The sequence below is a fragment of the Phyllostomus discolor genome, chromosome 13 (genome assembly GCF_004126475.2).
Source record: "Phyllostomus discolor isolate MPI-MPIP mPhyDis1 chromosome 13, mPhyDis1.pri.v3, whole genome shotgun sequence".
NCBI classification, from domain to species: domain Eukaryota; kingdom Metazoa; phylum Chordata; class Mammalia; order Chiroptera; family Phyllostomidae; genus Phyllostomus; species Phyllostomus discolor.
In genome coordinates, this window is record NC_040915.2 from 7,100,031 (window position 1) to 7,126,014 (window position 25,984).

Consider the following 25,984-nt stretch of genomic DNA (forward strand, 5'->3'; position numbering starts at 1 on the left):
AAAACTCAAAAGCAGTTTAAAGTGCTCAGAACCTATTATGATTTTTTCAGTGAATGCCTTAAAACTATCCTACTGCAAATGAAGCCCTTCAATTACCAGATTATTAAATCATTTAAACTTCAAAAGTCAAAATGAGATTTGAGCTAAGATTGATTATTTTAGAATCCAGTTTCTTACAACTGCTATTAAGCTGTGACTCTAACATAAGGCACAATTTGTTAAAGCCAAAGGCCCCAAGCAGAAAGAAACCCCTCTTGGCCTCATTTGGTATAATTTCTCTACCCATGAGAGTCTGAGGAGGTCACTTTCCACAAGGCAGGGAGACAGAGGTGTACAACACCTGGAGGTCAAGCCAACAGTAACAAAACATCAGCTCCCAACTCAGCACTTTGCACACAAGGACCTTTGCCCAAAAGATATCTTTATATATTATCTCAATTTCTCATAATCACTCTCAACTAAGCCCTCAAAGCTTCCAAGAAATTTTACTATCTCTAATGAGTGCTCTCTTCTATTCCTCACAAATATTTCATGGATTCTGTGATTCTCCCTCCTAAGTTCCATTCCACAAACAACCTTGTTTTACCAAAGATTAAAAATAAAAGTAAAAAGAGAAATCCTCTCATTCGCCAACCATCAACTTTTGAAGCACTAGCATCTGCATCCATTCTCTTTCCCCTGGGTAAGAAAGAAAAAGCATCTCTTTCTACCAGAGAACAATGGTGCCCACTTTCCTGTCTTTTTCTAGACTTTCATTAGTTCCTGACTTCTCTCCAGCAACGTCAACTTCTGCCTCTAGTGAATCTTTTTCATCAGCATTCAAACATATTCCTCTTAAAAAGAAAAAAAAAGTTAAGACAGACTTCACCCTGTACTTCTCTCCAGCTACCACTACTCTTTATCTTCTCTATTCTTGGTCACAGTCAAGCTTCTCAAAAGTACTCTTGGTGATTCTCTACTTTCTCTGAAAGCACCTTAGAAAATATAGCATTGCCATTAGAGTGGACAAATCCCTTGTATTCTCCCATAAGATTATTTGTACTTTTACTTTATACCGTATTTTTTGGACTATAAGATGCACCCCCCAATTTGGGAGAAATAATGGTTGTTAATGCTGCTATTGAGTTCTGTTTATATTTATGTTGGTGAAATATTATGTTATTTATGTTATTAACTATTTTACCACATTTTTTGCTTCAAATTTTTTTTTCCTATTTTCCTCTTAAACCTAGGTGTGTCTTATGGTCCAAAAAATATGGTATGTATGTATCCCCTAAATAAGACACTGAATTGTCTTGCATGTTTTTCAACTGATAAAAATGGTATACTCAAAACACTGAGCCTTTTAATTCTCAGCATTATGTTATGAGGTTAATCCACGTTCATCTATTTTCATTATTGTGTATCCATACAATTTACTTGTCCATTCTCCAGCTAATAGATATTTAGGGTAGTTTTCCCTTTTTCTGCTATTACAAACAATGCTATAATGATTATTTTTATACATAGCTTCTCTCAGTAACAATGCTAGATTTCAGGATAGGAGCATCTTCAAATTTAGTAGATATATATAAACTGCTTCCCAAAATTTATCCAATCACTATTCACACTATTCTTTCCAACTTCCCATACTCTATCCCTCTGCCAAGATCTCTAGAGATTTCCATGTTGCTAAAGCCAAAAAACATTTTATTGCTTTAGTTGACCTACCATTCAACACATTCAGGTACTAAGTTCCTTAATATACTTCTGGCTTCTGTAACCATGGCCCTCCCAGTTTTCCCAGTACCTCTTGCTCGCTCCTCTGTGCTCAGCCATGGGTCTTATTCTGCTTTAGTCTACATTTTCTCCCTACAATTTCATGGCTTAAAATGGCATCTAAATGCCTACAATCCAAATATCCAAATGTGCTCCAGACTAGACCTTTCTCTTCTGAGATAAAGAGCCAAGCACCTAAAGACCTGTTTGATCATGTTCTTGGTCTGAGGAATCTCAATCTTCATACATCCAAAATTGATTTCTTGATCTGTTTTCCCCTGCCTCCACCATCTCCCATTCCAGTGATCCTCTCCTACCAACCTCTACTGCTGAATCCTCCTTTCAACCTCTCTCCATATCCAGTCCATAACCACAGCCTCCAAAATATATTTTGAGTTAATCTGTTCACTTCTTTCTCTACTTCCACTGTTCAAAAAAAAAAAAAAAGCCATCATTTTTGTCTCCAACTTGGACAAATGTGACAGCCTTCTAATTAGACTCCTGGTTCCCCTGGTCTCTCTGTAGTCCACATTTCATACAACAGCCAAAGTGATGTTTTTAAACCACAAACCAGATCATGATATCCAACCCCCAGCTTTATAAAATTTTAATAAGCTTTCCACTTACCTTAAGATAAACTTTAAGGTCTTTAACAGGGCCTACAGAGCCTTGATCTGGCCTATCTGATCTGACTCCTGCCTAGCTCATCAGATTCATTTTATATCTTACAACCCTCCCCTGGTTCCCACCAGGGGCCTCTTAGGGGGCTTACTGAACTTGTGGTGCTCTTCCAGCTTCAGAAGATTCATGCAGACAATTCCCTTTTCCTTCAGAGTACTCGATCACAAGTATATATTTATTTTGATGTTCATTAATATTTCCTTTCCCACTAGACAACAATCAGGGAATGTGTTTGTTTTATTTAGCACTGTATGTCTATAACATAACCCAATAGACAATCACTTGAATGAGTAATCTAATGAAATTCACAGCCTGGTTAGAAAGGAGACATTGTCTCACTTACTAGGGAATAATACACAAACATCATGACATTAGGTACCTAACATTACAAAATACTGCCCTGGCAGGTATGGCTTAGTGGATTGAGTGCCAGCCTGTGAACTAAAGGATCACCAGTTCGATTCCCAGTCAGGGCACATACCTGGGTTGCCAGCCAGGTCCCTAGTAGGGGGCTTGCGAGACGCAACCACACATTGATGTTTCTCTCCCTCCCTTCCCCATTTTCTAAAAATAAATAAATAAAATTTAAAAAAAATACTAATATTTCACAATTGAAATAATTAGTACTTCATATTACACTAAAATCAGAAACTATTCTGCAATTTTAATTTAGCACTCTAACATTTGCATTTAATTACTTCAGACAAACCAGTATTGAAACATTTATTTGTTCATCTGTTAAACTCTACAATTCTTATCCTTTAACTATAACTCAATTCGCTTTCTCCATGAAGCTTTTTTAGTAAAGCAAAACTTTACTTCCTCATCTTAGGGACCAAACAGTATCACAAGCAATGCTTATTATCTAATTAGGCATTCAACTGTTCAATAAATAATTTTAAACAATATTTGCCAGACTGATTACTAATGAACTGATGTTCTTTTAAAAATACAAGACAATGTAAAACCTCAATTCAAGAGAAGAAATGTTTATTACATACACAAGTATGCTCACAAATTAAGGGTAAATCTAAGAATATGTTTTTTATTACATGTAACCAGCTGCCTCCCTCAAGACAATGGGTATCTCAGTAATAGCACATGCTCTTCCCACGCTGTCCCTGCAGTTACATACAATGTATCTGTTTCAGAAGCAGTTACATATACTATGTATGTTTCAGAACCAAAACCAAATCAAATTATATTCCTTTCACTAATATTTGAGAACTGTGTAAACCAAATTTAACTAGTCTAAACTTATTTCAAAAATTGTTGCTCCCAATCATCTTCCAAGATGAATAAATAGGCAGACAGAATGGTTAAAGGTCAAAATGTACAGTTCCTTTAATAAAGAAAATAGTTTGATTCAGTTTTTTTATTTTAAAAGCATACAAAGATCTAAAACACAAGACATCTTACTGGAAACTCTGGTTTATGCACTGATAATTACTTTTATAGCTTTATAAAAAATAGGTCTAATGAAGATATTCTTATGCTTAAGTCATTAATAACAGGATTTAAAGCTGTCTACAGTTCAATTCTTACCTACTTTTATAAAGCCTTCAGTATTTATCTGAGCCTGAAAATAACCTACACACATTCAGATCCCGGTTTTTACTCAGACTGGCCCCTTTACTTAGTAAGTACCACACTTTCCCCATTTCTAATTACATCCATTTCTAATTACATCCTTTTTAAAGCTTACCACATAACCCACTTTTTCCGAGAAACACTCCAAGAGTCTTCTGACTTATTATAATGTTAATAAAAAAGCAGAAGTATAAAACTAGGTATGAACTCATTATGTTTATAGCTCTTATGTAACTACAAAACTAGAATTTTACATATTAAACATAAAACAAAATTTAAAATAACATGAACGTGACAGATTACATTGGTTTACAGGAACTAGACCAATGATGTATTAAACCCTGGGAATACATTATCTCAGGTCTGGTTCTATATTTTTAAACCACTTCTTTAACTTGACTTCAATAATACTAATACAGAAAATGCTTATAAATATGTTAAACAAAATGGACTCGATAACTGTGTTTATTTGTTAGTTTGGAAAATACAACTTTATACACCAGACCAGCTAGCAGTCCTTAAATGTCAATTTTAAAGAGGCCTCACTTGTTAACTCTGGCAATCTTGTTCATTTGTGATTTCCTACCTTACTGAAATCTACATTAATTGCATACAAAGTACCACTGCTGAAGTTGGTAACACATACCCATACTTCAAACTGTTTCATGTTGATCAATTATAAAGATGGTATTCACCAGAAACATCTCTCAGTGAAATTATGATACCACCTACAATGCCAGGGCTCTTTTGGATTTGGCCTGCCCACACTAACACATACTGTGACACGATCCAATTTTACTTACCATCTTTCCCTCCTAAGCCACTGCAATATCATCTTAGTAAAGGCACTATAGTTTGGCACAAACATAACAATAAACAAAATCTAAACCCAGCAACAAAACTCCCAAGGGAGTATTTGGCTATAAAGCAGTCCTTTAGAAAGTAACATAAAACTCATTAATGTCTAAGAATCCCCAGTTAGAAGAATACTATAAAAAATGGACCACCACTAAGAAGTTTAAAGCAGAGAACTAATGAAATCAGATTTGCAGTTTCCAGGGAAAAATCATTGTGGTACAGGGTGTACTGTAGATCAGAATGGCAATAACAAACAGATGAGAAGACTTGTTGGAATAGTCCAGGTGACAAATGAAAGCTTGGATTAAGGTAGTAATAGTAGGAATGTAGATAATGTAGAGAAATGGTTTGGATTCAAAGATATTAAGGAAGTAGAATCTTGGGACAAATCATATGTGAGAAGTAAAACAGTGGAATCAAGGACAACATGCAGGTTTCTGGGAAAAGTGATGATAGCCATACACTCTCCAAGGCAGGAAAAGGGCAGGATTGGGGGTGAGTGGTTTGAGAGGTGGTAGAATAGTTAACCTACACATAATGAACTCCTACAATTGTAGATGTCTACACAGAGACTATCGGATCAGCTTTAGTTACTTTAGTTCCTAACCACTGTGTATAAGTTATGCTAAGGATGGTTAAATTTAGTCTTTAGCCCACAATTTTCAGACATGACAAAAGATATCTAGGCTGATGGACAGAGGATATATCACCTTCAGAATCTGGACTCAGAGAACAATGACCTCTGGATGATATAGCTAGATGTGAACTTGGGTTGTATCCATAGAAGAGATGAGGGTTTTTTGCTGGCATATGTAAATTATGTTTAGCCCTGGCTGGTGTGGCTGAATGGTTTGATTGCCAGCCTGTGAACTGAAGGTTGCCAGTTTGATTCCCAGTCAGGGCACATGCCTGGGTTATGGGCTGGTTCCCCAGTTGGGGGCACGTGAGAAGGGCAACTGATCGATGTTTCTTTTGTGTATTGATGTTTCTCTTGTACATCAATGTTTCTCTCCCTATCTTTCTCCTTCCCTTCCCCTCTCTCTATTCTTGTAATAAAATTTGTTTTTAACATATTTAATATACATACGGGAAAAAGTGGGACTGGGTGTGTGTGCACTGAATAGTCATGGAGGAATGAGGCAGACCAACTACATTTTAAGAGTGCCCTTTACTCCATTTGTCTCTGGGATGGTGCAACTTTGGCTAGGGGACTACATATTACAATGTAGTCCCCTAGCCAAAGTTGTAGCCTAGAGGTGGACACATAACCTAATGACTCCCCTTTCTGGGGCTTGGGACTGAGATTCAGGTCAGTCTCTCTGATACCAGAAGATACAAGATTTCAAACTCAGAATAGCAGTAAATGTTAAAGTTGGTCTGCTGCAAGAAAACTAACTGAATATACTAAGAGCATCTTATGAGAGACAGGCACTCCTAACCATATTTGGAGCCCCTGGATCCAAGCTATTCCCGAGTTCTACTTGTCCTCCTATGGTTTGATTGCCTTTCTTAGAATTCACGGGATACCTAGCATGTTCCCAACAAATTCTTCTTTCCTAAATAAAACAAATTGCCTCTTAGACTATTTAAAGGGGGGGAGGGTATTCAGTTGGATGAAAGAGTTCTTATGCCCACAAAACACTTAGATATGATAGCGAAAGCAACACAGATGGACAGGATCACACAGAGGAGTGAAAAGGGAATGCTAAGACTAAAATCCAAAACTATCAATATAGCAAAGAATTGGCAAGAATTAAAAGTCTGCCAGCTACCATCTCACACCTATCAGAGTGGCTGTCATCAATAAATCAGCAAACAAATGCTGACGGTGTAGAGAAAGGGGAACCCTTTTGCACTGTTGGTGGGAATGCACTCTTGTGCTGCCACTGTGGAAAGCAGTATGGAGATACCTCAAAAAATTAAAAAGGGATCTGGCTTTTGACCCAGCAATCCCACTTCTGGGAATATATTTGAAGGAACCCAAAACACCAATTTGAAAAAAACATAAGCACCTATGTTCGTTGCAGTGTTATTTACAATCACCAAGATATGGAAGTAGCCCAAGTATCCATCAGAAGATGAGTGGATAAAACAATTATGGGACATTTACACAATGGAATACTACTTGGCTGTAAAAAAAAAAAATAAGTGAAATAAACCAGTTAGAGAAAGACAAATACCATATGATCTCATCCATATGTGGGATCTAATGAACAAACCGATCTAACAAGCAAAACAGAGACAGACGCAGACGGAGAGCAGATGACAGCTAGTGGGGAGGGGCACTTAGGGGTGGAGGGATTGAGCAAAAAGGAGAAAGGACTCATGGACAACCGTGTGGTGATTGCTGGGGGGAGGGGGTGTAATGGGACTAACTGGTAATGAAAAAATACAATAAAGATTAAATTTAAAAAAAAAAAAGAGTCTGCAAAGCAGCAGCTAGTAGATAGAAACGCAAGAAATATCAAAGAGAAGAAAAACATCAAGGAGAAAATGATTAACAATACAAGTACCAAAAGAGGTGGGAGTAAGCAATGATTATACAAGCGGGCAATATAAAAGTCACGGGTGGCCTTGGTAAGAGCAATTTCACTGGCATGGTAGGATGAGAGGCCAAGCTGAAGGTTTAAGAGTGCACAGAACCCTGACTGGTGTGGCTCAGTGAGTTGAGCGTCCTCCTGCAAACTGATACACTCTTCTCTCCCTCTCTCTAAAAACAAATAAAATTGTTTTTAAAAAACAGTGCACAGGAGGTACACACAACACTACCTCTGAAGCATTCTTGCCATTAAAAAATTTCAACCCTGAATTGGACCAAGCTTCTAGATATAAACTACTAATAAAGGAAAAACAGGGGGCAAAGGAACATGTTACACCAAATCACAGGGATGCAGTCAACACAATCCAGACTCTGAGAAATCTCACAGGGCACAAGTGGCAAACACAAGGTCCTCAGGTTGAATTCAGGCCTCCATCTTGTTTCATCCGCCCACCACCTTGTTTCTACCCAGCAGCAGTGCCGAGCTCTCAATTAACTGTTAAGGAGTAGTTACATTTATACAGTCCTAAAATTACATTCAGCCCTTTGAAGGCAACCGCAAGGCTGATGTGGCCCCCGGTGAAAATGAGTTTGACATTGCTGTCATTGGGCAAAGACCTGGTTTCTTTAACAAACCACCTGTACCGGAACATGAACAAAAAGACAAGACAGCAGCCTGTAGAATGAAGGAAAAAAAGGATTGAGACACATATACAGTGTAATATATGCCCCTTTATTTGGATCCTTATTCAAACTGTTAAAGCTAAAATCGTAATCTGGGAAATTTGAACAATGACTAGATATGTAATGATATTGAGGAATGTGTTACTTTTTTAGAGATAACATAATGAAACAGTGTAACGATCCTTATTTTACTAGTGTGTATTCCCTGATACATTGTGTTCTGTGTCACTGCAGGCTACAGACCCAGAGTTGGCTGCCTAACAAATAAATGAGATACAAAGTGATACAGGTATTCCAAGGAAGTAGGTCACAAGTGGAGTAGGGTGAAGAAATCAAATCAAGTAAAACCCTAGGAAAGCAATGGTACTTGCACTGGGTCTTAAAAAGATGGTAATTTTTAACAGGTAAAGAACAAGAGAAGAAAAGTGATATTCCTGATGGAAGAATCAAAGCAATTGCAAAGAGGTAGGAAAACCTGTCTATGCAAAGTATTCACCTGTACTCAACTCTCCATAAAACTGTCCCTACCCTAATAATGACAGGAGGAAAAAAAACACAAAGTGAAAAGTCACAACCCACCACGCAGCTCCAAACAGACAGTATCAAAGGAGACTCATTCGGGCCCCAAGCAGTCCCAGCAAGCCCAGTCCCAGGACAGACCATGACCATATCTGAACAGTGAAACCATACTGGCTTTCCAGGACAATCTATTCATATCAATCAACCCCTGATTCCTCAGCCCCATCCCGCCCCCACACACACACTTTGGAAAAAGAATGCATGAAGTTATTTTACCTATCCTAGAAAATGATCAAAATAATTAATTTAAAATAGCACCCACTAAGAAGCTTTGTCTACCTGTCTCAAAGCCACCACCATGGCTCATCAGGCACTCCAAGAGAGATAAAATTACATGAAATGCCTTTCCTCAGGTTACAGATTTTTAAAATAAAGTATAGCTGATGAAACAGGTAGATTTTACACAAATGGAATGAGTAGTTCCAATATTAAAATGTTTTTGGAATATTTTGGAAATGAGTTCAGAGGTTCTAACATTTTCTATGTGCCAGTACCATTAAAAGTCTCAGGATATGATGCCAGTGAAAATGAACATCAAGACAAACAGGAATGCACATGATCAGCCAAAACTTAGTAACTGGAATGTTTATTACTGCCCTCTTCCACATATGAGAATATCGCTTCAAATAACCAACGTGACTGAGTGTAGGAAGATACTACAAGTAGGAGTGCTTTTCTTAAACCAAAGGAAAAAGCGGCAAGGTAACAAGTCAGGTTAGCTTTAAGCAGTCTTTAAGTCACTGACTACACCTTATTTCACAATAACCGAGACTGGAATACACCCTCCCAGAAATAAAATATAATGGTTCCAACTTGTCAGAAGAAATGAAAAAGGAAATGGTTAAGACATAAGGACTGGGCATTCGAAAGCTGGGAAACCTTTACATTATACAAGAAAATTTTTATGGTAAGATATCCGTAAAATAGAGCAAAAATAAAATTTAAGGCATCAATTTTTGTAATTCACATTGTACTTCTGGGTCATTGACCACATGTACCTTTAATACTTAAACAGTGCCTCTTTGGTTTTATGAAAAATATTACTAAGAGAGCTCATATATTTTGGACTCCATTCTAAACCAGTAGATGGCCACAAAAGAAGAAATACTTGTTTTCTTTGTTCCTCTCAGGTATATATAAAACCATGAAATTTACTTTAACTCTTCAAAATGGGTTCAGATAAAAAACTTCCCGAAGGTCTCATCTTTTGCCATCTTCTGTACCTGACAGTCACTTTCCAAATACTGGTCACTGGCTCATCTAGTTTTCTTTAGCTTACCTTTTAGTGGAATCTTAGGTTGGATATCATATTCAAATTCAATCTAATAATTGTATAAAATACCAGGGAGGATTCAGAGAGGCTCTTGCTCTAAAGACACTACAAAAGACCTATAAGAAAACTGCAACACGAAGCAGAAAGTATAACCTGTTACAAAAGTAATAGAGTAACTCAAGAGCACAGAAGAGAATGTATGTCATCTGACAAGTAGAAAGTGAATCTGAATGAAAATATTCTTATCTTTAAGAATTGTTAATTGCATAGCTTCACCAAAGCATTGTAATAATTACCTTGATACCCCCAAAATTGCAGACCACTTTCCAATTAACACAGCTAAGCTCTTTTTTTTTTTTTTTTGGTAATCAAACAGTAAAAGTTGGGTCATTCACTGACATCCTATCTTGTCCCACTTGATGCAAAATGTTACTGAAAGTAAAATTTGCCTACTGTTCCTATAGAGCTAATGAAAACCAGTCCATCGGCCTGCAAGCCACCACAGACTGAATGAAACTGCTGGTATTAAAAAATAACAATAAAAATACACTGATTGCTTCCAGATTAAGTTAACTCTAAAATATAATAAAAACAACTTCTTGAAAAAAAATTTTAATGTTTGGAGACTGAAAAACGCAATGATGAATAAGGAAAAAAAAAAACCCTGAGAAATTTAAAGAAGCCAGCTTTGTTAAAAACCAAGTGGCCACTTGCCAACACCTCTTTATGCACAGACGACCAAAGATGATTCCAGGCAGAAGCAGAGGCCACAAAGGATCTTCATCAAATGCCAAATTAAGAACGTTCTCATAAATATTTCAATCTTGATAAGTTAAAGAACAGTTAAATACAACAAGCACTTCATAAAGCTTTGTAGAATGAAACAAAGGTTTGAGCTTTTAACACCGGGGCCTTAAAAAGTAACACCCATTTCAAACGTCACGTTTGCAAGCCTCCCCTTCACTCAGGCACACAGCTTAGATTTCGTCCAGAAAAAGACCGGTCACGGGAAATGGGGTTTGGCCTAAGTTTTAAAACCCTACGGCCAGCAGGAGAGAGATCGGCCAGCAGGAGAGAGATCCTACGATTCTGAATTGCAACTAAAGTCGAAGATCCCTGCGTCGAACTCCTCGTCTTAGTGTGAACGCCATCCCGAAGCATTTCGCATCTGACCTTTCAACCCAGTATCAACGACACCGTTCGTGAAAGAAAAGGCAGTGAAGACACTCCTTCAACTCCTATAGCCCCCGATCCATCCTCAAAGAGTGGAAGGAGCAGCAAAGTGGAAGGAACAAAGCACTGACGTCAATTACGAGATTAACCCCGGGCCCCGACAGGCAGCTGGAGGAAAGGCCTGCGAACATCAACATCCACGTCCGCGCTCCGGGCGACCGGCCACCAGGCCGACTCAGAAGTTACGGGGGACTCGGGCACTACGCCCCCCATTCCCGTTTTTAGTTAGCCCCCTCCGCTGCTCACAGGAGGAATCTGCCCCCCCTTTTTTTTGCAGGGTGGGGGTGACGGTGCGCAGGATCGCGAGAAGCGAGAACTAGTTGGGTTATGATAGCCAAAACCTAGGCCTATTTTTTAACTAGAAATGACTCGAAATTGGGTATTAAGAAGTCACGAAACAGTGAACGGAATTTCTGAGGGAAGGGTCAGAAGGGGAGAGACGGCGAAAAGACGGATTTCTGGGATTTTTTGTTAGGATTGGGTTAGCTTATTTATTTGGGGGGAGGGGTGGAACGCCAAGGTGGGAGACGAAGGCGGATCGAGCGGCCCGGGCCCAGAGGGTGCTCCCGAGCACCAGGCGGAGCCTGTCCTCCCCCTCGCAAGCCCGCCCGCGGCCCCGCGGCGCGGCCCGGCCCTCGGTCGGCCCTCTCACCTCCAGTCCCGGCTCCGCTAGGCCCGAACCATCTCCCGGCGGCGGCGGCGGCGGCGGCGGCGCCGGGCCTGCACTTCACCGGACGCGCACTCGATGCCGCCCGGGGGGCGGCGACAAGCTGCCAAGGGCGAGGGACTCCGGGCGGCGGCGGCGGCGGGGGCTGGCGAGGTCTCGGGGAGCGCAGGCGGCGGCGACGACGCACCTCACACGGAACAGGCGGGGGTCCCGCCCCGCTCCATGACGGTCGGGCCGGGCCGGGAACGGCCGACGGAGGCGGCGGGGGCGGGCTGACCGGGACCTGGCGCCCGTATCTCCGCCCCGTCAGCTGGCGGCGGCGACGACGACGGCTCGACTCCCGCAGCCAGGACTGTGACTGACGCAGCGGCCGCACCGCCCATGTGACCTGGGCTGGGCTGGCGAGGCGTCACGTGACGACGACGCGCCCCTCCCCGCCGGAAAAGCCGGGGGCGGTGGGCCGCCACGGCCGCAGTGCGCGGAGCTGCGGTGGAGCTGCTGGTGTGCTGGGCTGTCGGGGCCCAGGACCCCGGCCGGGCCCCGCGCCGGCCCCGGATACCGGGGCCCAACTCCTGGGCCCGGCGGCCGCGTTCGGAGGGCGGGACGGGCAGATTGGGGCCTGCGCGTAGCCGCTAGCGGGGGGCGGTGCCGGGCCCAGCCGGATCCACCGGTTGTGGGGCTCAGGGGAAGGGCTCAGGCCGTCCGCGCCTCCGAAGCCCTGAGACCTGTTGCCAGTGCTGACTTGGAGCCCTGAGTCCAGGGCCCTCCGCAGGTCCGGCCGAAAAGGTAGTCGAGCCGCCTCCGGGCACTTCCTGCGGGAGGGTGCTCACAACCTCGCCTGAACTCCCGGGAAGCCAAGCGAATCCCCCTCTTTTTTTTTTTTGGTCATCGGAACAGTTTCCGCCACTAATCCCCGTCTTCAGGGTATCATTTGAACACTTTCCTTCACCGCTTAACATCCTACTAGTCAGGGCAAGCTGTAACTTAATCGAAGGTCAAATAATAGTTACAGACTAGGCGGGATTTTCAAAGGGTCTCATCCAAGCCTGTACAGTAATTGTCCAGAGACACTACCTCTGGTTCATCATTTGGAAAACACTTTATAATCCCCTGCCTCTCACCTGTTTTCTTTCCATGAAGCTGCTTTTTTTTAAACTTTGAAGCTTCTTTCTAACTAGTAAATTTGAAGCAAACATTTTGATTGTTTTTAATAAAAGTGAAAATTACAAAGAGTGTGCATATGAAAAAGTTCCTGTCAGCCCTAAAAGCTGATAATTCAACCGGCATGTCTAAGTATATGTTTTTCTGTTTTAAGATTCTTAACTAACCGCCTATTATTTCTTTTAAGCGTCACTCTTATGTAAATCTACATAGATTTTATCTATATATCTGTATATAAAGAAAGTATTAAAGCAAACTCAAAACAGTGAGAAATAATTGCTGCTCCCATCCCTAATCCTGTTCAGCTCCTGTCTACAGTTCCCACCCAGCTCTTCCTCGCTCATCCTCCCTCCACAACACGTCTGAATTTTGAGCTCTCCTAAAATGGGTTTGAGAATTAGTTCTCCCCTCTTCTCAAGCTAGGCCTTCTAGATCAACAAACCTTTCCTTGCTCTAGACTCTGACCTATTGAATATTGGACTTTTCGTTTGAAGCATTGGGCACACAAACCTGGTACCCGTAACACTGGAGAGTATATTGGCTTCCTATGGCCGCAGTAACAAATTATCACAAATTTAGGGGCTTAAAACAACACAAATTTATGATCTTACAATTCTATAAATCGGAAGTCTGATCAGGTCTCCCTGGGTAAAGGTCAAGGTGTTGGCAAGGCTACTCCTTTCTAGGGTCTAGGGAAGAATCCCTTTCTTTGGCTTTTCCACGTTGCAGAGGGTGCCCCAAGGTCCTTGGCTGCGTCCTCCATCTTCAAAGACAGCAGTGACTGTTTGCGTCTTAAATAAGATACTCTGACTTTCTATTCTGCCTCCCTCTCCTAATTTTGAGGACCCTTGTGATTACTGTGTGCCAATTTAGATAGTCCAGGATAATCTCCCTATTTTAAGGTCAAATAAATTAGCAACCTTAATTCCATCTGCCACTTTAATTCCCCTTTGCCATATAACACAACATATTCAGAGGTTCCAAGGGTTAGTACATGGACTTCTTGGGGGGGGGGGGGGCGCTTTTCTGCTCACCACACAGCATGAGCAGTCATTTAAAATTAGCTGAAGAGTTGAGGAGTTCAATGTTCATTTAAGTGGGATTCTGAGAAATTCCTGAAATGAACAATAAAGCTACTTCCAATTTTTCTCTTCCTGGCTAAAATGTTTCTGGAATTGTATCATGTTGAAGATGACAACACCACAATAAAATTATGCCATTGTTGACTATGGAGGAACCAAAATCCTGCCACCCTGAAGCTGCTTTGGGGATATTGATATTTGGGGGGGGGGGGGGGCGTATTGATTATAAGCCATTTATTAAGAAACAAGAGACTCAGAAAGACTCTTTGACCTTCCACTTTTCCTGCCCACAAGACAGAAACCTGCTTCAGGAAGGACATTTTAGGAGACAGCCATAGATGAATTGGAACTAAGCATGGTCAACATGAGGTGTCCAGGCAGGTGCCCGTGTATATCGAATTGTTTCTGAGTCACTTAGCAAGGGTTCTGTGGCCACGTGTGCCCTGTTCTTCCTCAACCACCTATAAATCAACTATTCTTACTTCTGAAATCTAATACCCTGTTCCCCACTCTCTCCTTCATCCAAGTATGTCTTATATAACTGATGTCACCTCACTGTCTTTGGAATTTTCATGGAATTCTTGTGCCTATGTGAGTTCACCATTCACATGTATTAAACTTTGATTTTCCTCTGTCTCTGCTAAGTTGTGTTATTAGCCCAGCCAGAAGAACTTAGAAGGTGGGAGGGAAAGTATTAATATCTTTTTTTAGCTACCACAGTTGTAATCTGTGTGGATGTAGAGGGTCTCAGTTCTCAGTGTCCCATTCTGTCGTCATTCTTCAGCCTGAGCTGAGGGCCATTAACATTTGGGGCCGTGCTCAATTGAAATCTCCACCGTGACCTGGGGTGTCATAATTATGAATCAAACTTCGGGAGGGGGGGTTTCAACTTGCACAAGTGCCAAGCTTTGCCATTCTTTTTTTAATTGAATTATTGGGGTGATATTGGTTAATGAAATTATATAGGTTTCAGGTGTGTGATTCTACAATCCAGATTGTGCCATTCTTAATTCTGCTAGGGAGATCTGCAGAACACATAACTTAGTTACCCTATCTGAGAAGCAAGGGGCAAGAGTATTTATACAACTGGCTGCTCCTGGGGTTGTTAATTCCCCAACAGCTCCAGCCTGTTCCCTGTGAGCAGTGCAGGCTCCAGAGGCCAGAGAAAGTTCTCCAGCAAATAAAATAAAAAACATCCGCACCGTCAGAAGCCAGGCTGATGTTCCTGAAATGGTAGCGGCAAGGGGGAGTGGGCGGAGCACCAAACGTGTCTGCTTCGGTGATAACTACTGCGCATGCTGTGTGCTGAGCTCAACACTAAACACTTCGGCTGTGTTATTTAGTCTTCTCAACCTCTCGACCCTTTCCTCTCGATCTTCTTGTCCTCGACCATCGTGCCACCAAGACCACTCACCGAGATCACCAAGCATTCCCACGCTGTCAAACCCAAAAGTTGAACCTTTATCCTTACCTTAGCAGCATTTAGCACACTGGGCCACTGTCCCTTACTTGAAAACACTTTCTTCTCTTTGTTTGTGAGACACCGCCGCACTCTCAGAGTTTCCCTCCTACTGCCCTGGCTGCTGCTTTCCAGTCTCAATTGCTGGAGATCCTTTACCTTTTCCTGACTTCTGAATAGGGGTGTCCTAAGACTTGATCTTCAGCTCTTTCTCTTTCTCTCTTTGAGGTTGACAAACTTTTTTCTGCAAAAGCCAGATGGTAAATATCTTAGGCTTTGTAGGACAAGTGTCAAAAACAATTATTTTTATGCAGGTACATAGTAATAGATTTTACTTTTTTCTGAAAATTTTTAATGAAATCCAAATATAGTTATTGATTTATAACTCAAGTCCACTAAAGAGAATAATACATTTTCTTTTTTAGTGGAGAATGGGGGTAACATTTCACTTAACTGGGATTCAAAGTTAGCATTTCCTATCATCAAAAGTGATTTCAAATATTCCTGTTAGTGCTGATCTGTAACGCAGTTTTATGTATTTCAGTTTTGAAAACATGTTTTCACACAGATTGATAATGGGAAACACTGCTATCCACTGCCATGTGACATTAATTAATAATATTCATTGTGAATGGGACAGGTGCGACTGTGGTGACGGAGCACGGAGACCAGGCGGAGGAGGCCTGGGGCCACTGGCAGGAGTGTGGTCTTGGCCGCCCCCACATGGTGGCCACCGTCATCCCTGCACAGGTCCAGCAGCACTAGCACCACCAGGCAGCGCCAGCAAGACCCAGCCGGAGAAGAAGCATTTCGTGCACTAGAAAGTGAAGCAATTCCGGGTCAGCGAGCAGATCCTCAGTGTCCTGATGTGGGGAGTGAGCCACATAATCAACAAGTTGAGCGACATCTCTGCCCCTGTCATGATGATGCCAGATGACTCCAAAGCATACAGGAAGATCAAGGTGGACAATCACCTCTTCAGAAAAGGAGAACCTTCCCAGTCACTTTGAAGAGTACAGCCCGTGGTGTTGCGAAATCTTCCGGAGAGGTTTGGCATTGCCTCAGGATTACCAGGATGCCCAGTGCCCATATCAATAGGGACAGCCAGGGCTGAGGTGGCACTTTGTCATCAAGACTATGTCAGGTGAGGATTGACTGAGATGCACAGCACCTTACAGAAGTACCACTAGTTCATAGCAGAGTGTCTCGGGCATACCCTTGTGCCACAGTTCCTGGGTGTGTACCGCCTGATGGTGGATGGAGTGGAAACCTACATGGCAGTCACCAGGAAGGTATCCAGCCATGGGTTCACTGTACACTGCAAGTATGATCTCAAGCATTCTGCTGTTCCCAGAGAAGCGAGTGACAAGGAGAAGGCCAAGGACTTGTCAGAATTTAAAGGTAATGACTCATGACTTCCTCAATGAAGGGCAGAAGCTGCGCATGGGAGAGGAGAGTACAAAAAAACTTCCTGGAAGAGCTGAAACAGGACATAGAATTTCTGGCCCAGCTGAAGATCATGGACTACAGTCTGCCAGCAGGCATCCGCAACGTGGACCAGGCAGAGCAGGAAGAGGTGGAGGTGGAGGTGCAGGAGCGGGCAGAGGACAGGGAGTATGAGGATGATGAGGTGGGCGGCAACCTGCTTTGCTCTCGGGGCACACCTCTGGATGGCCCGGCAACCTCCCCAGCTTTCCTCGGTCCTTTGGTCCTCGGGCATTCAAGCCTTCTGTGGATGTTTATGCCATGAAAAACCAAGGAAGTGTCCCCAGAAGGAGGTTTACTTCATGGCCATCATGGACCCCCTCCCTCACAACGTATATGATGCTGAGAAGAAAGCTGCACGTGCTGCCAGGACTGCGAAGCTTGGGGCAGCAGCTGAGGTCTTGACTGTGAACCCAGAGCAGTACTCCAGACACTTCAAGGTCAGGTCCCACGTCTGAATGTGGTGGCCTCCTACTTTCAGCCAGAGTCAGAATGAGATTTGGTGTTGAGGATCTGAAGGGGGAGAGGGTGTATTTGGGCTGCATGGGAGGGGAGGGAGCAGAGTGCCAGGTGGGGAGGGCTTTAGCAGTGAGACTGCAGCCTGTGACACTGAAAGAGATTCTAGGGAGGACGGGATGTGCTGTGTGTGCTCACAGGACGTAGCCTCTTCTTCTGCTTACCTTTGATTTCCCCCCACTTGACCAGGTTTAAAAGGGGTAAAGGGGTTTCCTTTTTTGTTGCCATGTGACTTTTAAAAATATCTTAGGGCTAGAGGTGACGGTGGGCTTATTCGGGTTTTTCTGAAATTTCATTGCTCCAGGTTTGCTGTTTATAATGATGTATGTCCCCCTGCCCACCTTCCCCATCCCTGCCCTGAGTTCCCTTCAATTACGCAGACACCCTACAGACCCAGCCAAGGGTCCTCTCACAGCCACGTGCCCAGAGGAGAGGTCAGACACCTCATTCCTGCTGGAGTAACTGTAGTTTTATGAAGTATTGTGCACAACTTCCTTCACCTTTTCTCCTCGGATCCAAGTGATTCTTCATCTGAATGCGATTCTCCTGAAGTGTTACTCCAGATCAACATCAGTCATCTTGGAGCAGAATCACAGAGCTCAGAGGGGAGCAAGCTGGCCCTCACAGGATGATGAAGGGTGGGGGTTGCCTTGGGGCTCTGGACAGCTGGTTCTCAGAGAACCCCTGATTATCACTCAAGACCCGGGCTCTCTCGGCCCCTGGAGTTCAAATGTCTTCTTCTCTATAAAGCCTGCTTCTCACTTGACCGCAAGGAACTAGAAAGACCACTTGTGCTTGGAAGGTTTTCTCGCTCTTGGAAGACCCCAGAAGCCAATGAATATCAAATGAGGGTTTGTGCCCTCCATCCATTGACCCCCTTCTGGCCTCTCAGGCACCCTCTCCTGTAGGTGAGCTTTTAGCTGGGGGCACCTGGGGTGCTCCTCACAGAGATTCCTCTTTGCACCCTGGAGCTCACATGGAGGTGGTCTGACTCCTTGCACCTGTGGTTTGTTACTTGGACTTGGATTTAGGGCCAACAGGGAGTGTTGCCTCCCACCTTGGAGTGAGGCACCCAAGCCTGAGGCTGTTTCTGGGTCACTTGAGGGTGTGACCCAGGAAATCCAATTTGGAGGCTTGATATGGGATTGGACCTGGCCCCAACCTTGGGGCTGGTTTTCCTCAATGTCCCCTTCTGGACTTCTAGTGCCTCCGCCACCTCAGGTGTGGCATCCTGCAGCTTCCTTCAGGACCTCCACCCCCTTCTGAGCCTGGCTGTCCCGCCCTAAGATTTGGGCTGTGTGTCATTCTCGGATGACATCAGACACCAGAGCAGTCTGGTCTGGCTGGAGAGAAGACAACCCTGCGCTGGGGGAGGTACATGCCTGTATCTTCTCAACTCCTCACCGGGGACTGGGATTTTGGATGAGATATGGTGAAACATGCTGTTGGTAACTCCACAGAGGCGGAACAGTTTGTTTGAATGAGTGGATGGGTTTCCTATGGCTCCCTCCAAACCCAGCCAAGTTCAGCTTCGGAACAGGAACCAGCACGGCCCCTGTGCCCTCCTCACAATGTTTGGGTCAGGAAGGAATGGAAACAGCATTCTTGGACACCTCTGGGACTGCTGGGACCCTTCTGGAAGAGGCAGATGAATCAAACAACTTCCCTGGCCCCAAGAAAGGGCCATCGGTAGCTCTGAACATCAGCAGTAAGATCACGAGGTAGCTTGGGAAAGGAGTAGAAATCAAGTTGCTCGTGGAAAAAAACCAAAATCGATTTAGGAAGGGATTATATAGGAATTATGTTTGAACTTGGTTCTCCTCCCTTCCAATGAAGAATAAAATTTTAGATTGGTTCACAGGCAGACCCAGAGTCTCCAAAGCTGGGCAGGTGTCCTCTGGTGGCAGCCTCAGGCTGCCTCTAGCTTCCTGCACTTATTTGGTCAGCCGATCCTGTTGCCATAATGGATATGAAATGCGTGACACACTCCTGTCAGTTGAAGATGAGCCACTGGGTACCTACTTTCTTTAACTTTGCATTTTTGTGTTTCTGTGTTGTTTTGTATATTGTTCACATTTCGAGAGGTAGCATCCTATTTCAAAAGTTCTTTTGTGTTTCTGATAGTTTTTTATTGGGTTGGAACACTTGAGCTGTGATTTGGTAAATTTTATATATTTTTTAAAGTCTTTCTCTGTGCTATTTTCAAAACCTTAGGTTTGGCCCTCTAATGCTTTCATCATTGGAGTGGTTAAAAACTATTTATTTATCTTGGTTTATACAGGTTTTCTTCCTCTTTTATAATGATGAAGATATTATATTTGGTTTCCGGTCTGAGTGTAGAGAAAGTGAACTGATCCCCAAGCTTTCCTCTGCCCCTACTGTCCCTCCCCCCGCTCGCCAAATCCCACCATTCCCTTTCTGAGCAGTGGAAAGCATCTGAAGGGAAGGAACTGCCCTTGACCTCACTCTTCGGAGACATGAAACTCAACAGCCTTATGTCATCCTCGCCTAATTCTGGGTCTCTGGAGAACAAAGGTGTAAGAACAGGATCTAGATGACCCAGTGAGGAATGGAGGGGGATGAGAGCAGGATTGCCTCCCAGCCCCTCCATCTACCACCTAACCACTCACAGCTTCTCCCTTGCAGCCCCTCCTTCTGAAAGCGTGCAGGTATAAAACTGCAGTCTCCCAGGTTTCCCAGCCAAAGTGAGGGACTGTCTGCAAACTCCACCGAGACCACTAGATGAAGGCCTCTGGCCCTTGTTCCTGTTCTTGAACCACTGAGTCTTATCCTCCCTGTGTCCCAGGTGGGGGTACGAGAAAGGGCTGGGGAGCCAGCAGTTCCAGGAGCACAAACAGAAACAGTGCTCCATCTCTGCTCAAGGGTTACTGGTCTGTGGCTGTCCGCAGTGGCGCCCCCCTAAATTCCCACCACAGGCACCTCTTCCTACTTTGCTTGTTTCTCTTGCGTGAGCTTTAGCCTCAAGCAGGTCCCCTGCTGGCACTCAGACCTCGGGACTACAGATTGCTGCCCTAGTGACCTTCTGCTCTTCACAGTCTGCCAGAGCCTGCCCGGGGTATGGGGTCCAAAGACCCAGGACTTTTCTCTGTAGCCAATCCCATCCCCCAGCTGCCTTTTACCAGTTCCAGCTGGGAGAGAGAAAAACTTCAGCACTCCCCCGCATTTGAGCTACTCAAGTGCTAGGGACCGGAAGTGTGTAAATAACTGATAGAGCTCTGGCCTTAGACCTGTGGCTTCCAGTCTCCGGGCCTCACCTCTTTCTGGCGGAAATGTGTATGGGGGGGTGGGGGGGGCGGCGAGTCCACTCTGAGCACAGGCATCAAAGGGAAAACACATTCGAATAACTGTTCTTAAATATACCAGTCCTCTGCCCCGGGGCCATGACGTGGCCCAGCCTTCCTCTGACATGTGCCACTTACAACGTGCCTCCGAAGGGAAGAGGAGACTCAGCTTTCCCTGTGGGCTGTGCTGAGACCCTTCAGAGGCTGGAGAGGAGTCTTCCGGAGGAGCCCTTTCCCCTTGCTCAGAGCCGCGTGGTAAGGAACTGGGAACCAACAACCTTGAGGGAGGACCCAGTGCATGCGGCTCAGCACACCCAACCGCCGGGTCCCATAATGTGAATTAAGTATAGATTCAATTTTGGGAGGAGCAGGATCAACTGTCACCCCATCATCTGTGCTCTTCCCCACTTCCCACCTCAATTCCCACTTTTTAAATAGGAATTTTCAGCCCCCTGTGCTTGTCTAATGTCTGCTCTGAACAGTTCAAGACCTTGGTACGCTTTTAAAAACACATGCACGTTAAGATGAATCTCCGACCTGAGGAAAATAAAACTCAAATAGCTTTGTGCAAAAAAAAAAAATTCATTGCTTTGAAGAAATGTGTACAATTTTATTCAATTATTCTCTTGACACATGCCTGAGAACATATCGTTACATTGACGTTTAATCACCTCCAATTGAAGATGGAATGAGAGGTACTCAATTGTACGGTTCAATGGATTTGAAAAATGAAGTTTTTTTACATTTGAAGTGAAACGACACTGTAGGCCCAGTAGTTTAACCTCAAAAAAGGTATATGCTACAAATTTGTGTTGCAATGGACATTTTTTTATTTTTTATTGTTGTTCAATTACAGTTGTCCCATTTTTCCCCCATTACTCTCACCTGCCCTGCCCACCTGCCCTCCCACATTCAATTCTCCCTCCCCACACCGCCCCATTGTCCTTGTCCATGGGTCCTTTATACATGTTCCTTGACTTGACTTTCCTCCTCCTTTCCCCTGTTATCCCCCTCCCCCCTTCTGGTCACTGTCAGTTTGTTCTTTATTTCCATGTCTTTGGTTCTGTTTTGCTCGCTTGTTTGTTCTGTTGATTAGGTTCCACTTACAGGTGAGATCATATGGTATTTATCTTTCACTGCCTGGCTTATTTCACTTATCATAATACTCTCCAGTTCCATCCATGTTGTCTTAAAGGGTAGGAGTTCTTTCTTTCTGCTGAATAGTATTCCATTGTGTAAATGTATCACAGTTTTTTGATCCACTCATTTTACTAATGGGCACTTAGGCTGTTTCCAGTACTTGGCTATTATAAATTGTGCTGCCATGAACATTGGGGTGCATAGGTTCTTTTGAATTGGTGTTTCAAGATTCTTAGGGTATAATCCCAGCAGGGAATCACTGGATCAAAAGGTATTTCTATTTTTAGATTTTTGAGGAATTTCCATACTGTTTTCCACAGTGGCTGCACTAGTCTGCCTTTCCACCAACAGTGCACTCAGGTTCCCTTTTCTCCACAGCCTCGCCAGCACTTGTTTGTTGAATTGTTTATGATGGCCATTCTGACCAGTGTGAAGTGGTATCTCGTTGTGGTTTTAATTTGCATCTCTCTGATGGCAAGTGATGCTGAGCATCCTTTCATATGTCTGCAGGCCCTCTGTATGTCCTCCTTGGAGAAGTGTCTATTCAGGTCCTTTGTCCATTTTTTTCATTGGATTTTTTGTCTTCCTGGTGTGGAGTCATGTTAGTTCTTTATATATTTTGGAGATCAAACACTTGTCAGAGGTATCATTGGCAAATATATGTTCCTATATGGTTGGTTTCCTTTGCATTTTGCTGATGTTTTCTTTAGCCATGCAGAAGCCTTTTAATTTGATATAGTCCCATTTGTTTATTCTTTCCTGTATAGTTCTTGCTCTAGGAGACATACTGGTGAAAATATTACTTTGTGAAATATCTGAAATTTTCCTACCTATGTTCTCCTCTAGGACTTTTATGGTGTCACGTCTTATATTTTAAGTCTTTTATCCATCTTGAGTTTATTTTTGTGTATGGTGTAAGCTGGTAGTCAAGTTTCATTTTTTTGCATGTAGCTATCCAGATCTGCCAACACCATTCGTAGAAGAGGCTATTTTTACTCTATTTTATGCTCCTACTTGTAATGGACATTTTAGTTCTTGCTGTAACTTTTAACTGCACAGGAAGTATTTAAAGCAACTTGAAATTGTGATTCAAAAAAGTTATTGTTACTGAAACAACTTTACTGCAATAAAAGTTCCACATATAAACAGCTCACCTTGTAATTTTAGGTTGAGCTCATTAAGAAGCATTATTGAGTGTTCAGCGAAAGCTAATTTCCAAACCATTTAGTGTTCAACAGTGGTTGAGGGAAGTTCTCAATAAAAACGTCCATCTTACAATATCATTCATTATAGTGAAAAGGTGGAAGCAACCCAACTGTCCATCCATGGATGAATGAAGAAGCAAATGTAGTACATTCATACAAAAGAATATTATTTAACCTTAAAATGGAAGAAAATCTTGATATATGCTACAATATGGATGAAGCTTGGGGACATAATGCTAAGTGAAACATGCTAGTCACAAAAAAGATGAATATTGTATAATTTAATTTATACGAGGCATCAAGAGTAGTCAAATTCACAGAAACAGAAAGTACAATGATGGTTCTAGGGGCTGGGGAAGGGAGGGATTGGGAATTATTGTTTAATGGCTATAGTGTTTCAGTTTTGCAAGATGAAATAAGTTTTGGAAACAGATTGTGGTGATGTGGTGATGGTTGCACAGTTATGTGCATGTACTTAATACCAAGTAAACTGTACATTTGAAAAATAAGATGCTAAAGTTTATGGTATATGTATCTTACCACAATTGCAAAAATTTCTAGCTCAACCCTAAGCTCAAACAATCACAGTAACCCTTCACCACTATAAGCCATCAAACCGCCTGGTCAGTGACTTTTAACAAGGATTCCAATACAATTCAATGAGAAAATAATAGTCTTTTCCCCCAGTGGTGCTGGGACAACTGGATACCCTATGAAAAAGAATGAAGTTGGAATGCTTCTTTACACTATACAAAAATCAACTCAAAATGAACCAAAGGTCTAATCGTAAGAGTTAAATCTACAAAACTCTTAGAAGAGAATCTAGGTAAGATCTAGATCAGGCAATGACTTAGTAGATATAGCACCAAGAGTAGAAGCAACAACAACAAAAAATAAAGTAGACTTTATCAAAATTAAAAACTTGTGTGCTTCAGAGGACACCATTAAAAAGTGAAAAGACAAAAGACAAATACTCAGGTTTAAGAAAAATGGACAGAGGATCTGAATAGACTCTTCTCTAAAGATATACAAATGGCCAGTCAAGAGGCACATGTGAAGACACTCAGCATTAGCCATCAGGGAAATGCAAATCAAAACCACAATGAAATGCTGCTTCACATCCCCTGCAATGGCTAAAATCAAAATGACAGATAACTACAAGTGTTGATAAGATGTGAAGACATTGGAACACATAGATTGCTGGTGGGATTGTGAAATGGCTGCTTTGGAAAATGGTCTGTTAGTTTCTCAAAAGGTTAGACATAAAGTTACTGTGTGACTTAGAAATCCCATTCCTAGGTGTGTATATATATATCCCAGGAAACTTGAAACACGTGTCCACACAAAAACTTGTACAAGCCTGGGTCAGGTAGCTTAGTTGTTTAGAGAGTCCTCTTGATATGCCAAGGTTGTGGGTTCTAACCCTGGTCAGGACACATACAAGAATCAGCCAATGAATGTATAAATAAGCAGAACAAACTGATCTCTCTCTCTCTCCTTCTCTCTCTCTCTCTCTCTCTGTTTCTTCCTGTCTCTAAAATCAACTTTAAAAAACTTTATCAAAAATATTTATAGCAACATTATTTATCATAATAGCCAAAAGCTGGAAAACAACCCAAATGCCTGACTGATAAATGGATAAAGAAAGTGGTATGTCCATACAAAAGAATATTATTTGGCGAAAAGAAAATGAAATACTAATACATGCTATACTATAGATTAATCTTGAAAACATTAAGCTAAATGAAAGAAGGGAGTCACAAAATCCAATATAATGAATGCTTCCATTTCTATGAAATGTCCACAGTGGGCAAACCTATAGAGACAGAAAGAGATTAGTGGTTACCTATGGCTGGGTGGTTGTGGGGGAAACCAGTAATGATTGCTAATGATGTAGGGTTTCTTTTGGGGATAATAAAAATGTTCTAAAATCAATTCTCATAATAGTTGCACGTGTGAATTGTGTGGTATGTTAATTATATCTCAGGAAGCTATTCTAAAAAAATAAAAGAGTCAAAGAAAACTGGTTGCTATCATTTACCTTGTTTCTTAATTGACTATTGATGTTGCTCTCAGTGTCTTCAACTCTAAGCAACTGGAACAGCTATTAATCTCAAGCAAGTTAATTTTCTCTGGATAGATTTCTTTGGCTGCTACAATCAAACATGATTTAATGAAGTAACCATCAGTAAATGGCTTTCCTTTCTTGAATAACAAATGGATCACTCAGAAACTTTGGCTGCAGCCTCTTTTCCATTTTTTATTTTTTGTGGAGAAATAAAGCTGTAATATGATATGCCATTTAACATTTTTAATGTCTTTTATGATCTAGCCTCCGGAGTCACACCCATTTCTGCAATATCCTATTGACAGCACGAGGCAGGCCTCCGAAGGGTGGGAGGGGACCCTACAGAACAGGAGTGATGGGCTCAGGAGTCCCTGGGGCCGTTTTAGAGCTGCCTACGGCAATGCCCTTTGAGGAAACATGAATCAACAAAAAGCACAAATGTGAACATGATTACTTCTTTTAAAAAGTTTTGTGTTCATAAAAATTAATTTAAGAAAGAATAAAAAGTTTTGTTGTCATGATTCTAATGGAAACATTAAGGAGATCAAATTCACACAGGGCTCATGGTATTCACGTGTATTGCCCACCCCACCCCCCCAAATGAAATCCAAGTATATTATTAAGGCAAATGTGAATATTATGACTTTATCATTTGTTTATTCATTCTTTCAGCATTATCTATAGAGTACTTATCATATATCAGC

At 42.4% G+C, this 25,984-nt stretch overlaps 1 protein-coding gene and 2 pseudogenes across 2 annotated transcripts in view; 2 read left to right on the plus strand and 1 right to left on the minus strand.

The window, feature by feature from the left end:
• LOC114509330 overlaps window positions 1–12,138 on the plus strand; it is a 27,937-nt pseudogene extending 15,799 nt beyond the window's left edge.
• AFF4 (AF4/FMR2 family member 4) overlaps window positions 1–12,293 on the minus strand; it is a 92,296-nt gene extending 80,003 nt beyond the window's left edge. For both annotated transcript variants that reach the window (XM_036014860.1, XM_036014859.1), the window contains exon 1: window positions 11,848–12,293. The gene's annotated coding sequence lies outside the window, so the exon portion shown is untranslated. The remainder of the gene's footprint in view (window positions 1–11,847) is intronic.
• Window positions 12,294–15,062: 2,769 nt separating this feature from the next.
• LOC114510339 lies at window positions 15,063–18,881 on the plus strand (annotated as a pseudogene).
• The last annotated feature ends 7,103 nt before the right edge of the window (window positions 18,882–25,984 follow it).